General features: G+C 43.2%; 1 protein-coding gene across 1 annotated transcript in view; it reads left to right on the top strand.

Annotated features, from left to right (window-relative positions):
• Positions 1–7095: 7095 nt before the first annotated feature.
• The window catches only part of ZFYVE9 (zinc finger FYVE-type containing 9), a 56106-nt gene continuing 49168 nt past the window's right edge, over positions 7096–14033 (top strand). The window contains exon 1 of the mRNA XM_068198755.1: positions 7096–7252. The gene's annotated coding sequence lies outside the window, so the exon portion shown is untranslated. The remainder of the gene's footprint in view (positions 7253–14033) is intronic.

The raw sequence follows: 14033 nt of genomic DNA on the forward strand, positions 1-14033 counted from the left end.
TTGTCTCAGTGAACCAGAAAGCACATATTTAGGTGGTGATTTCATATCTTCCAAATGATGGCTTTTCAGGTAATCATCATAACAACCCTTCCCATAAGAGACTCTCAAAGTGGTTTCACAGACCTTCCTAAGGACTAATGGAAAACTTACTTATGCTGTAGATATAACTATTTTTACTGCACACAGGGAGAGGGGATTATGGGGGTTAAATGTCACTCAGCGAGGCAGCAAAGAGTTGAACAGGAACCTGTTTCTCCCAATTCCAGATCCTGGCAGGTTTTTATTTACTAAGCACAGACGTGTTCATCTGGAATAGCCTCACAAATACAAGAACCCCATGAGTATTCACTAAAGCTACTTCCAGCTTCTGGCCAGAACAGGGATGTAATCAAAAAGGTACTTAAGCATTTCCAGGGCTTCTAAATACGGATGAATAACAAAATAAACAATGAGAATTAAATGATCCAGTTGTTTATTGGAACTACTAAATCCTGTAATTTGACTTCTTGCTTAGCAGAGGCTTTCAAATTACCTGAGTATCACATCTCACTCTCAAATACCAAGTCTAAATAACAACCCTTGAAAAGTTTTCCTGTGAGTATGAGTGAATTTGCACATGGATTTGTGTCTTCACCCTCTCATCTCTTCCTTGCACTAACCTCAGCTCTGCTATGACCAGGATGACCCTGCTACCACAATGACTTCAGCTCCTTCCACATCCTCTGCAAGGCCAGGGCACTGACTGACAAACTGGCTGCTCTCACACTGAGTATGGACCAGCAGAGTTGGACTTGTTTTGGACCAGCCCCTCTGTCTCTGGTCATGGATTGACACAAAAAATTCTAAGAACTAAATTTCTTTTGAGACTTACCACTTTTTCAGCTGTGGCAGAAATTGGCCAAGAAATCCTAAAGATACAGGAAAGAGGGAAGAGGAGAGAAAGACAATTTAATTGAATTAATGCTATTTCCTTATGAAGTTTGGTGTAATAATCTAAAATGGGTGCCAGAGAGAGAGAGAAAGAGAAAAAAATGAGAAGTCCTTTAAGTCCAAAGTCCTTTCTCAAGCTCCCATAGAGTTTTAAAACAGATACAGACACAGATCTCTTAGAGCCTCTAGGCCAGTGTTTGGAGTATGGACAGAAAAGCAATGGATGTTCAAGATTTAGCCAGCATAGACAGTAAAGAAGTTTTAACCCTTTCAAATGCATAACCTATTGAGTTTACTGTTGAAAAGGATTGCCACACAATCTTTTTTATTTTTCTTTTATTTTTCTTTTTTTTTAACTCCTAAGGATACATGGCACATTTTAAATTTAAATTTGACAAAATAAGAATAGGTATTCAGCATGAAATGACTCTAAACTGACTCACACAATGAGATGGTGACCTAGCAGGCCGTTTTCCTTCCAAGAGATTAAGTCCTATCTGGTGGAAAATGCATCATAGATTAATTAAGTGCCCATGTATTAGTGGCTTTATCATATGACTCACTAATACTGAGCTAACCTTAATATAGGATTCTGAGAATCTTAAGCCAAGGATTTTATTGATTCACATTGTTCTAGTGCAGGTAGTACTTGAGTTTAATGGATGAAGACTGCACAGAATTTAGAAAAAAATCAAAGATTCAAGGCTGATGAGGTAATCAAAACAGACACCACCGGAGCTGGGCCAGTCTCTCAGCCACTAGAGGGCAAAGCCACAGCACTGCAGTCGGCAGCGCCGTCTGCTCGCCTCTTTCCAAGGATGTTATCAGCGAGGGCGTTTATTTTACAACAAAAACTGGTTGAATGATCACTAAGCCCTTCACTATGAACGGCATTAGTAATGAATACTTAGAGTATTGTTTCTGTCAAAGTGTGGCATGCAAGCAGTTATTAGCAACTGTGCAGAAAAAAAGCCAACATTTTCCTCCATGGAACTGTGAATAAAAGCTTCAGTCACTCAAGTGGTTTGTACTCTTAGGCTCACAGCACAGGCCTTTCCTACTCGAGATCTTGCATATCAGTAGAAGGCTGTGCACTTTTATCAGGAACTATGTTGGGAAAGTAATGAACATTTTGCTGCAAAGTTTTCTAGTTTTTTGATGGTACCAGATCAGACCAAGACTCCTGAATGTTTCAATGACAGATTTTTGGAGACATCCAGAGCCTTGTGTACAATCCCCTTCCCAAGTCAGCCTTTGACCTTCTAATATTAAGAATTCTTGTTCTCTGTACTGGTCCTTGCCCTCTTCTGTGCAATGCATGTTATCAAGCATCTATTCTCTGCTCACACTACATTTCCCACTGCACTTTTCAGAGATCAGGTGTGGGTCAGCTGTGGGGTGGACCTGAGAGACTGCTTTGCACAAGATCAATGTGCTGTCTGTGACAGTGGCCAGAAGCAGTTGCCAGAGGAAGAGTTTAGTAGCAGGATAATCATATAGTCACACTTGTCAGGAGTATCCTCCCAGCTTCCAGCAACGCATGTCTCAGGCTTCCTGAGTGAGAAAAGTTATCTTGGTATGCAATATGCTTCAAAGGCTTTGCCTTCTGTGAACGAGTCCACCCATCCCTTCAACCATTGTAAACACTGCCATCCCCACGGCTGCTCCCATCATGTGCTGAACAGCACATGAGCCGTGTCAGATGATGCTGAAAGGGATGACAGGTTGTTACTTATTAGTGCCCTAGGAAATCAACTTCTGCATAGACAAGCAGCCAGAATCCACAGCTACAGACACAGAGTTCTACCTCCTGGGAAGCAGACTTACAGGACTGAACTCCTGCTTCTGTTAAAATTAAGTTTTTACAACCTCCTGATTTTGACATTCCCGATGCTGGGAAATCCAGCTTGTCCCATCCTAAACTGTCCTGGTGATTAATTACCTTCCCTGGTAGAAGACCTCACAGGAAGATGAATACATCTGCATACACTCACTGAATCTTGAAGGTCCTTAAAACGTGTGATTGAGTCACCCCTTCATCTTCTTTCTTGACACTGAAATAGATTGAACCTTTTCACTTTCATTCTTATTGATCTTCTCTGAACCATCTCTTTTTCAGGTTCTATTAAGGAATTAAGGAATTTAGGTATCAAACTTCAGGAGCAGTGGGATTAGTACCAGAAAAATAAATAGAGACATCTTTCTATATTCTCCTGTTTATAAGCCCAAGGATTGCATTATCCTCTTGGCTACAGCACCACACCACCTGCTTATTTTCTCCTGATTATATGTGATGATTCTTGAGGTTTTTGAGCATTAACTTGTAAAAGCACAAATTCTCTCATCCTATAATCACTCCCTCTATTCCTTGATGCATGTTTTTACATTTGGCTGTACAGAAATGCACATTACTTGTTATCAAGCTGTCTCAGCTACTTTGCAGCATGACTTGTTATTTATTAATCCCTATTGCTTACATCACTTGCAAACTCTTTAAGTGATGATTTTATGTTTTTCTTAAAACCATTAATATCAATACAATGCAGTGTAGAACTAATTGCCATAGGATGCAGAAACACATTCTTTGATGATGACTTTTTATTTTCCCACTTTGTATCTGTCAGTTAGTTAGAGTCTCAACAGTTTAATAAGTGCTGTGATGAGTCGGTATCATTTTGGCTTCTTAATTAAAATGTTGCAAGTTACCAGAACAAATATTTTGCAGACCTACTTACCTTCATCAACCAAACTTGTAATGCCATTTAAAAAATCAAATTGTTTGCACAAGATTTATTTTCCACATTAATTTGCAGTTATTGTGTTTCCACTCTTTAATTTTTTTTCAATCAAGTAATGTAGATAATGTCCCTTTTTATTACCCAGAATTCTTGTCAGTCTGGCAGGTTGTAATTACCTTGGTCACCTTGTTTACCCTTTTAAAATATTGGTACAATATTTCATCCAGTCCTCTGGAACTTTAACAGCGTTCCAAGATTTATTGAAAATCAACATTAATGGTCTAAAGATACTCTGTGCCAGTGCTTTTAAAACTTTTGGATGCAAGTTAGCTGGACCTGCTGATAGCCAACTTCATTAGCTTCTGTTTAACATCCTCCTCAGTGCTTGTTGTAATGGAATGTATGTCATCATCATATGATATTTTTGTATCATATGGCTCTTCCCCAAAAACAGACCAGGAATAGTTATTGAGTTCTTCTGCCTTTCCTACACTGTTGTTAACCATTCCACTATTTCTACCTAGGAATAGAGTGAGGACAGTATGAAACTTCCTTTTCTCCAGGTTTCTACAAGTTTCACCACATAGTTTAAAAAATCCTCTTATTTGTCCTTAACTCTGTTGTTCAAAGATTACTCTGGCATCATTTGGAATCCCCTGGAACTCCTAGATCCCAGAGTACACACATTGTTACACACATCTTTGTATTGACCCTGTAACTCTGTGCTACTCCCTGCAACCAGGGCACCTCAGAGGTTCCCTTCACCTTTTTAACTGCGTTCCTCTTTCCCCCTTTCCCATCCCCTGCCTTTTGCAAATTGGAGTATCCTCTTCTCTCTGCTCTCCTTTATGCCTTTTCTTTGGTAGCTTCTCATAAAGAGCTGGGAAAAATACTTGGGAAAAGAGGTGGCAAGCTCCATAGCAAGATGTCACGTGGGATAGTATCAGGCACCATTTCTTATGGCAATGCTGTGGAGGCTCACAGACATGGAAGAGCTGCAGATACATTTTGGAGTTTGTAACTTGGACTCTTGTCCAAGTGGAAAGGTCATGGTCCATGGTCCATGGTCTTGCAGCCTTGCTGTGGCTTGGGATCAAAATTATTGGTTTGGTTTGTTCACAGTGTTTCTCACTATCACTATCAATATTGAAATGTTTCTTCTTCTAGCAGAGGGAGCACATTGAGAACAGAGGATGGGCAATCTCCCTGCTCTAAGCTCAGGTGTCTGGCACCACAACTGCCTGGAGCAGCTCCTGGAGCTTGTGGAGTTTGCTGCTCCTCTAGATACATCTTCATTAGGAACAAGTCACGAGGCATCCAAGATACCCAGGAGGAATGGGGAATGAGACCATGTCCCACCACCTTAACTCACAGAGATGATTCCCATTGCTCCTAACTCCTGTTTTGCATGCTTTCATGCTTTGCCTTCTTGCAAAACAGCCAGTTATGATACCCTTCGGGAAAAAACTCTCTGTGTTTGGTGAGAAGACACCGAATGAATGTCTGTATCCAGAGGAATAAAAGTAGAACAAAATTACGGTAGCGATGTGCCTCTGTGAGACATTCACAGACGGCAAAGGTATGCACTTGCATGCATTTGTCCAGAGGTTATGGAGTGTCACACCACTCACTCTTTAATTAATTTACCTTTTTTTTTGTCAGGCATATTGTGTGTTTATCAGTCTGAGGTGTTTCATGAGAACCATTTTGAGGACAGTAATTGTGTATTGCACCAATCTGAACCCCTCATCTGTGCTTCACAAGCATGACAATACTAATTGCTAAAGAGATAGCAAGTTGGGGTTAACCAGGAATGCTTTATGGGAGTAAATAAATTCCATCTCCATTAACATGCTACTCCCAGCTATGATGGATGAGCATTTTTTATCTCCTCAGCTATTTGCCCATGGATTGATGATTCAGTTGATTGGGAGTATCTCATATTTTTCGCTTGAAAAGCACATAGTTCCACCAGAATCAATGAATAAACATTAAGTGCTTCCCTTTCATTTCGAGCGGGATGGGCTGATGCTCTTGGAGCAAGGAGGCCTAGATTTTATCACCGGGGCTCATTACACTGCATTCACTGACATATGTGGCAAGTTAATGGAGAAACCCAACCTGCTGGAAAGTGATGGCCTGTAAGTGTGAAAGCCTGGCAAGAGGGAATGGCCCTGCAACTGCATTAGCAGCCACCACACTCACCTTTCCCTCCCTCCTGGGCTGACCTGGCACTGCTACAGCTGGGAGATCACGGACCTGCACAGAGGTGAGGGGACAGCGACTCCTTCCCGTTCCCCTGGCACCAAGCGAACCTTCCCTGAGGGGGAGCCGAGGCCATGGGTTCCTGAGGCGAGGGGTGGGGTGTTCCTGAGGTGAGGGCTTCCTGAGGAGAGCGATGAGGGGCTCCTGAGGCAAGAGGTTCCGGAGACGAGGGGTGAGGGGTTCGTGAGGCGCCGGGCGCTCGCTCGCCCGGGTGAGGCTGCGGGCGGCGGTGAGGGCGCGCTGTGCCGGTTCGCAGCCCGGGACCGGCCGCCCGCCGCCCGCCGCCCACCCCGCGCCCGCCGGACCGCGGCACACGCGGGCAGTGACATTTCCTGGAGTTCCCGAGCGCCCGCAGCCAGGCACAGAGTCCCGCTCCCGGCATGGGCGGCCGCCTCCTTTTGGAGAGAGAATGGGTGAGATCCCGGGCGCAGTGTCACGGTTTGGCGTACCCTGTCGGCTCGCCATCGCGGCTCCTGTGGGGAACGAGCGTGGTTGTTGGCTGTTGTGGGGTTGGTTTTGTTTTGTTTTTTTCTCTCTTTCTTTATTTTCTTTCTTTTTTTTTTTTAATTATTTGTTGTGTTTATCTTTTTTTCTGTCTTTTTTATTTTGACTTTCTGTAAGCCTCTTTGCCGAGGATTGAACGTGCCTGCCAGCGGATGGCTCCGGGCCTCGCACCTCTCGGGGCAGCCGAGGGCGTCCCGCAGGATGGTGTCCCTCTCCGGTTTTGGAGACACTCAACATGAAATGGCGAAATAACACATGTTCGGCTCCCAGCCGCGAGTCTTTCTGACCAGGTTTTGTGGAGTGGTCACACTACACACACTGCAGCGGGTGCCCGGAGGCGCGTCCCTCGGCCGCGGGGCACCGGCAGCGCCCGGTGGCGGCGGTGGGTGCCCGGTGCCGCCTCCGTCTCTCTGTGTGTGTGTGTGTGTGTGTGTGTGTGTGTGCGGCTGCGGGGGCCGCGGGCTCGGCGGGTCCCCGCGGGGACAGAGCGGGCGGCTGCTCCCGCTGTCCGGCCGCCGCGGGGGTGCCGGTGCGGACCCCGGGGCCCGGTGCGGAGCTGCCGGCGCGGACCCCGCGGCGCGGGGCGGGGGCGCGGCAGCTCCGCGCCGCCTCCCCGGCGGTGCCGCAGTGCCGTGCGCTGCCGCCGGGGCCGGGCAGGGGGCGCTGCTGCCGGGCGCTGCGGCGGCCTTGGCCGCGGAGGCAGCGAGCGAGCCCGGCTGGCGGCGGCGAGGGCGCGCCGGCCCCCAGCGCTCCCGGGGCGGACCCGGGAGATATCCCTCGCCATGCAGACCCGGCGGCGCCTGCTGCCTCCCGAGGTGAGTGAGCGGCGTCCGGCGCGTCTCCCGCGAGGCCGGGGCACCCAGCTCCCCAGGCCCCTGCCGCCCGCAGCGAGGCCCCGCGGGCGGGCAGGCGGGGAGGGCTCCGGCGCCTCGGTGGAGCCGCCGTATCGCCGACGGCGCCCTGGGCCTGCCGGCTGCCGGCGCCCCCTCGCCCCGCCGCCCTTGTCCTCGGCACGCCACCAAAGGGGAAGGTAGCGGTCGCCCCCCAGCCCTCCCCGGCGGCGCCGTGGTCCTTGGAGCCCCCTCCCCGCCGTTCCCCCTCCGTCGCCGGGCGTCCGGACTTGGTGACCCGCTCGCCCGGGGCACCTTTCTCCCCGCGCCGGCGATCCCGGGGATGGGGAAGGAGCTGCTGCTCCCCCCGGGACGCCTCGGGTGCCGGCGCGGGGCAGGGCGAGGTTGTGCCCGGGCAGCCGCGGCTGCCGGCCCGGGCAGGGGAGGATCCCTGTTTGCATCTCGTGCCCTTTTTATGGCCTGATCTCCGCTCTCTCCCCGGGCAGGGAATGTTACTTGCTCGTCGCGATGTGTAACAACTCACTCCTGCAATGGTGGTAGTGGTGGAGGGGGATGGGGAGAGCGGGCGGGATGCGTTTTATAACATCTCTAATTACGTGAAATTGTGGTCATGTCTCATTCTAAGAATAACTGGCACTCTTGGCATGTCAGACTTTTTGCAGAGGTAGGCTAGTTTCTTGCTCATAAATGTTATGGCTAAATAGGTGCCTGTGGCAGATCGTGGCTCAAGAAATGTTTTTATCTTCTTAACCAGACAGAGAAACAAGTAGCAGATGGAAATTGATAGACTTTATGTTTTCATGTTAACAATCTTCTTTATTTATAGGCAGAATGTTCCTTATTATTTTATGACAGAGGTTTTTCAGAGGGTGTCATTTTTACACATATTTTCATTCAGTTCAGATATTAAAAGTTAACTGAGTTCCATCAGTCTTTTATTAAGTGTCTCAGATTAGAATTTCTGAATAACACTGTCCTCCGTTTTTGGGTCCAGACTGAACCCAAACCTGGAAGGAGCCGTGTAAAAACAAATAAAATAGTAATAATGAAAAAGATGCTCTACCTGAATAAAAGCTTTTATTTTCTTTGGGCAGCATTTAACTGACTAGGCAAGGCTTTAAAATATTGTAATTGACTTCTATTAGCAAGTAATTTTTGATTGCATGGAACAAATCCAGATTTTAGATACACTTTCAGTGGTTGAAACATCCAAATCCTTTGTTACTGCCTGAACCCTCCGTGTGCTTCTTTTTATAAAGTTACAGCATGTGATGCAAAATGAGAAGAACAGTCTCCTTGACCCAAGAGAGACAAATTTAAAAATCTCTTCAGAGGTTTGGGGAATCTGAAATGGAAGCTGAAGAAGGGTCTGAAATTTCAAACAAGCGTCCCCCTCTAACTGAAGCCCTGATCAGCCCTGAACAAGTTGCCATGTTCTGACACACTGTGATTTATTTGCATTGCTTTATGGTGCCTCCTCTAGTGTGTGAGAAAGGAAGAAACCCACCCCAAAACCGCCGTGCTGACTCCTGATATTGGGTGTGATTTTTGTGTGTTAGCTTTGAGTCAGTTACGAGGCTGGGGATTAAATACTTTCAAACACACACTCATTTCAGGATCTGAGGCCTGGGGCTAAGGCTGAGATGAAATACAGTTTTTTTAGCTTGGCATAAAGTCTGGCTGTGATTGTCTCAGGGAACAAAGGTAGAGACTGAACAAAGATGCAGTATTAAAACTTGTGGCCAAAGAATGATAAGCTTTTAATATCTGTTGTAGTCTGTCCACTTGCTGTGCCAGCTTTGGCAGAAAACAGCTTGCTTGTTTTTCAGTTTAAAGGCTATCTATAGAAAATTACCTAGAAATTATTTTGCTAGAGTGACCTTTTGCTTTTGAATACAAGTTGACCAAAAAGAGGTTTTGAGAAGAAGTTGTGTGTTGATGTTTTGTTGATCAGAAAAATCTTTTCTATATACTGAGCTGAGAATCTTCCCAATGAAACTGATTTTCTTAACTGAAAATCAGTTGGGGAATTATAGTTTCAGTGCACAGTTTGTCTATGTGCTTGTGAATCTGTGATCTTTTCCAGAACACTGTTGTAACACGCCAGTATATTCATAGGCTTCTTTGAAAGTGTTATATAAAGGCTAATGTTTATTTTTGTAATGTGATTGAGATTAAATAAATTGAAGGGTGGCCTGTTTATGGTTCTATTTGTGATTCTTTAGGAGACTTGGACTTTTATATGGACAGAAAAGTGAACTAATATGCTTGGTTTTCCTTCCTTTTGTTTCTCTAAAGCATTGAGAAAGGTACAATGGTACTACAAGTTGACAAAGCTTTTTGCATTGATAAGCAACAGAAAGTCGCAAGTAAATGGCTGAAAGTAACTGAAAGTATTGAGTTTTAGCTGATAGAGACAGCTTTTACTTCTGTGTTAGCTAGAAGTGTTGGCTATATCTTGCAATACTGTGAAAATTGTGTCAGTTAATGCAGATGGATAGGATGATATAAAATATACATCAAGGATCCTTCACTGACGTAGTAGTTTCTACTTGAATTGGAATTCAGGAAAATAGAATCCAGGATATGTATTGATACAACTTTTGGACTAATGACTAGGGCAAAACATGCTATAAAGTTATCAAAATTTGCACACTGAAAAATCAGTGTGGTAAAAGTAAATTACCTTTATCATAATGCACACAAATATAATTAATATGTAAAGAGTAAATATTTGTCTGATCTCTATAAATAATTTTATTTTTACATACAAGTAAAGTATGTTCCTACTTACTCTTTGTTTGGCTGAGTTTCACTTCAGCTGCTATTCAGGTTGCCATAGCAGACAGGTAGAATAGGAAAAATACTTTAAAGTTGAGTTTATATGTATTCTTTCACTGAATAATTCCAGTCTGGTTTATTAGTGGATTCTTCCATCAGTAATTATATTACTGCTGTATTGCTGCAAGAGACAAGCAGAGATGGCTAATATTGATACTTCTTTTTCAGAAATAACGGCCCTTCGAGTAGTACATCAGCATCAAATAGGCTTAACATGAGTGGCAGAGGAAATCCATAAAGTGTCACTTAAACTATTTTAAAGGTAGTTACTAGAGAAATCTAATTAATTTAAAAACATAGTTGAAGGCAAGAATGCATGGCCAGGAACTTCAGGGTGTCAGCAGAGGGTAAATTTTTCCTTCCCTAGTCTTTCTTCCAGATCTGCTCAAGGGAGAGGGGACGTAGAGCAGCAAGTCCAGTCAGCTGAGATTTGCACAGGCATAGTTCTGTTAAAGTAAAAAAAAAAAAAGAGGTGATAAACTATGTGAAAAACAGGTGTGGAGTCACAGCCTGTAGATCCTCTGTGTTTTAGAAGTGTGGAGCTGGAGTGCTCTCTGAAGTGCTTGTGTGATATCTTCAGTCTGAGGATAAACTAAGCCAGTAGTTGTGTTAGTTATGAAGGCTGGGGAAAAGAGAGCTTTAGGAAACTTCAACATTGTTTTGTTTTCACATGAAATTTGATCATTTGGAAATGTCAATATGCGGCAGTGTGACCATATGTTATGCTTTGAAGTTTTGGTGTTGATGTATCGGGCTTTTCACATGTTTTGTCCCTAGTGTACATTGGGCAAAGGAAAACATGGACCTAAGTGCTGGATTTCCACTTGCATTGGCTTTTTGTTTGTCTCTAGGTTTCTTGAGTAAAAATGATCAACTTTCATATGGAATTATTTGCAGATAATGCTAATAGCCATACCTCTCTATATTTTGTCTCTGTGTTGTGTAGAGAATATAAAAATATCTTCATCTTGATGAACTTTTGTTTTGAAGAGCTTGATGGCATAGTGGAATTAAGTATGGCTTTACATTTGGAAATGATAATGCCCTTAACAATTTTTTCAAACACTGTTTTTTGGGTTTCTGTTGCAATTTGGTTCCAGCATAGTGACAAAGATGGGAAGCTTTCCCATGGAGGCTTGAGACATCAGCTGGTGCTTTAGGCAGTGCTGCTGGACCCTGCGTGGGGATAGTTTTGTATGTAAAGCAATGCAGTAAATGTGCCTTTGCTGGTGTCTTCCTGGTTTTTGGCCTGACTCAAGCTGAACTGATGTCTGCAGCAGTTACAAAAAAGCACTAAAGCCTAATGTACACAAAGTTGGATGTGTTTCTTCCTCTGCTATTTTCTATGTGTGAAAATGTTGTAGAATTCAGTTTGATAACTATTTTAGGGCTGTTTCTCAGCTATTCTTCATTAGCGAAATTAGGCATGATCAAAGAAGCTTGAAGTGTTTTGTGCTTTTCTTTGCTTGAGCTGAGAAGATCCCTTGTCCAGTTAAGAGCTAGAAAAGGAATGCTTTATACCAAATTATTACCATACTGATTGGTAGTGTTTCAGAATTTTCCTTATTGAGTACTTGAACTACAATTTTGCAGAAGAGGCTTTTTTTTTTTTAGTTAGTAAAATGGTACCTGGAAGGAACTTGTCATTCCTCTTTCCAGCACACAAAGAATACAGAGGACATTTCCTATCAGGTGATAAATTGAAATTAGGCCATACTTGAGTCAGAGATTCATGTGTGCTCTATCAATTACAGAAGAGCTCTAACTGCTCTAGTAGTACTTAACAGCCTTCTGGATTCTTGCAGTTTTAAAAACACTGGAATTGGAAAGTTTTTATTTACTTTGTCAATATACTGAAGCCTTTTTTAATAAATAATCGAACTCAAACTTTATACTCGTTTTGAGTACATTTCTATTTCACTCGAAGTTTAAAATTTTATTTAGGCAAGTAATATGGGTGAAATACTTCAGCAGATTCATAGCAGATTATCAATGGAAGAACATACACTGGTACTTTTTTTCAAAAAGTAGTGTGATGCACTTAATAGAAGTTGGTAAATGTTCAGTGAAAGAAGAAGATCAAAGAGCTTTCTAAATCGCATAATACCTTCTTTATCTGTGAATGACACTGACTATTACAGGAGCTTTTCTTGTTTCCAGGTTCAGTTTTGTTGTGTCAAAACTCTGCTTTGAACTCCGTGTACATGTTGTCTTAGCTGTTTGCACTCCAAGTGTGAAAGAGAAGATTGACTTAGGAACACTAAAATAAAGGCCAAGCCATGTGAAACTATGATTTTATGGTGTAGGTAGTTACTATAAATTCAAGAAGAATTGGCAAATCATATGAATATGCATACAATTTATTGCTTGACCAGTTGGCCAGTCAGATAATTAGAAGTCTGTAAAATACTACATCACAAAAATTGTAGATATTTTCAGATTGGTGAGTTTTTTGTTTCTCAGTTATTGTTTACTGTGCTTCTCTTGCATTTCTTTTAACCCAGTCAATGAAACTGTTTTCATCTACTTTGTTTTCTTCTTCAACAGCTTCAATTTTTTTTCCTCTCGTTTAGAACGGTTGGATTTTAAGAGCAAATTTGAAGACTGGTGTCAATAATAGTAAAATATGAGTCCTGGTTTCTGAGGATGTAGATTCCTCTGGTCTGTGTGGTGCACAGACCTCATTCTGATCTGGGGTGTGCCACACATTCAGTATCTCTGAGGTGCACTTTGGTGATGAGTGTGGGGGTGAAGGTAAACCCTGCCCCAGTTATCTGCTGAAGGTGCCTGGCAGAATTAAATTTGTATTCCCACTTCAAGTTCTGCAGCTCTGAGCTTTGCATATCAATTTAAACAAAATGAAATGAATCTTGTTTCTCTGCCATGTCGGGAAGTGTGGTGAGTGAAGAGGTGCACATTTGGCTTTTCTGCAGGTGTTGTAGAGAAGCAAAGGCAGTGGGCTGCTGTGGTTTATTGCAGAATAGAGGTGGATAATGTGCTGGTGGTTTTTAAATAAGCGTGATATGAAAAAAAGAAGTTTATCTTGTGTGTTACTCCCAGCTGAAAAGGGGAGTGCTGAGTAGGGGTAGTGCTGACCTGTCTTTTTAGTGCATCATATCAAGGGGCTTGTTGCCTGACACTGTCCAATACTGAGGACAGAGAACTGGGCTTGATTAACCTGGTGCTCTAAAGAGTTCAGTGGTTCTTGCATTGAGTTAGTGCAGTGTGCTGGAACCAGGAATAAAGGAGCTGAAACACTGGGAATCTGTTCCAGATTAGTGTCTGATGGCTATGACTTAATTTCCACCCGTAATTCTTCAGATTTTGTGAAAGATTTTGTAAGTAGAAGGGAATTTCTTCCATGATCTGGAGTTGGAGAGAAGTATGTTTTGTTTCAAGTAGGAAGATGTGTTGAATGAGTTTATTACAGTGTAAATCTTATCTGATATTATATGTGTCCAAGTCCTTGGAGATACTATATTAGTACACATTTTCTTCCACCATCTGTGGAATGAAAGAATCTTGTTTTTCTGTAGATGTAAATCTGTTTTGCCCCATGGTATCTTTTCCCTTCCTTCCCTCTCTGCATTAATCCCATCTTTCTCACATAACACCATAATTCTGGGGGTTTTTTCCAGAGCTGTGTGGGTATTGATTGCCCAGCAGGTTGCTGCCAAAATACATAGAGCAGCTTGCTTTTCCCTTGGAGGGCAGTCACTTGGATTTGTTTTTACACTGTAGATACTCATTTTCATGACAGATATATAAATGAGCATAAGAGCATAAAGAATAGTAAATAAGAATATAATCCCATAATCTTAATTTCTATAGGAGATTGGATTAAAGATACAACAATTGAAAAGTGGCAGCATCTGAACACTAAACCAGTATGTAAGTCCTCTTG

Source organism: Anomalospiza imberbis, chromosome 9 (genome assembly GCF_031753505.1).
Source record: "Anomalospiza imberbis isolate Cuckoo-Finch-1a 21T00152 chromosome 9, ASM3175350v1, whole genome shotgun sequence".
Lineage (NCBI taxonomy): Eukaryota > Metazoa > Chordata > Aves > Passeriformes > Viduidae > Anomalospiza > Anomalospiza imberbis.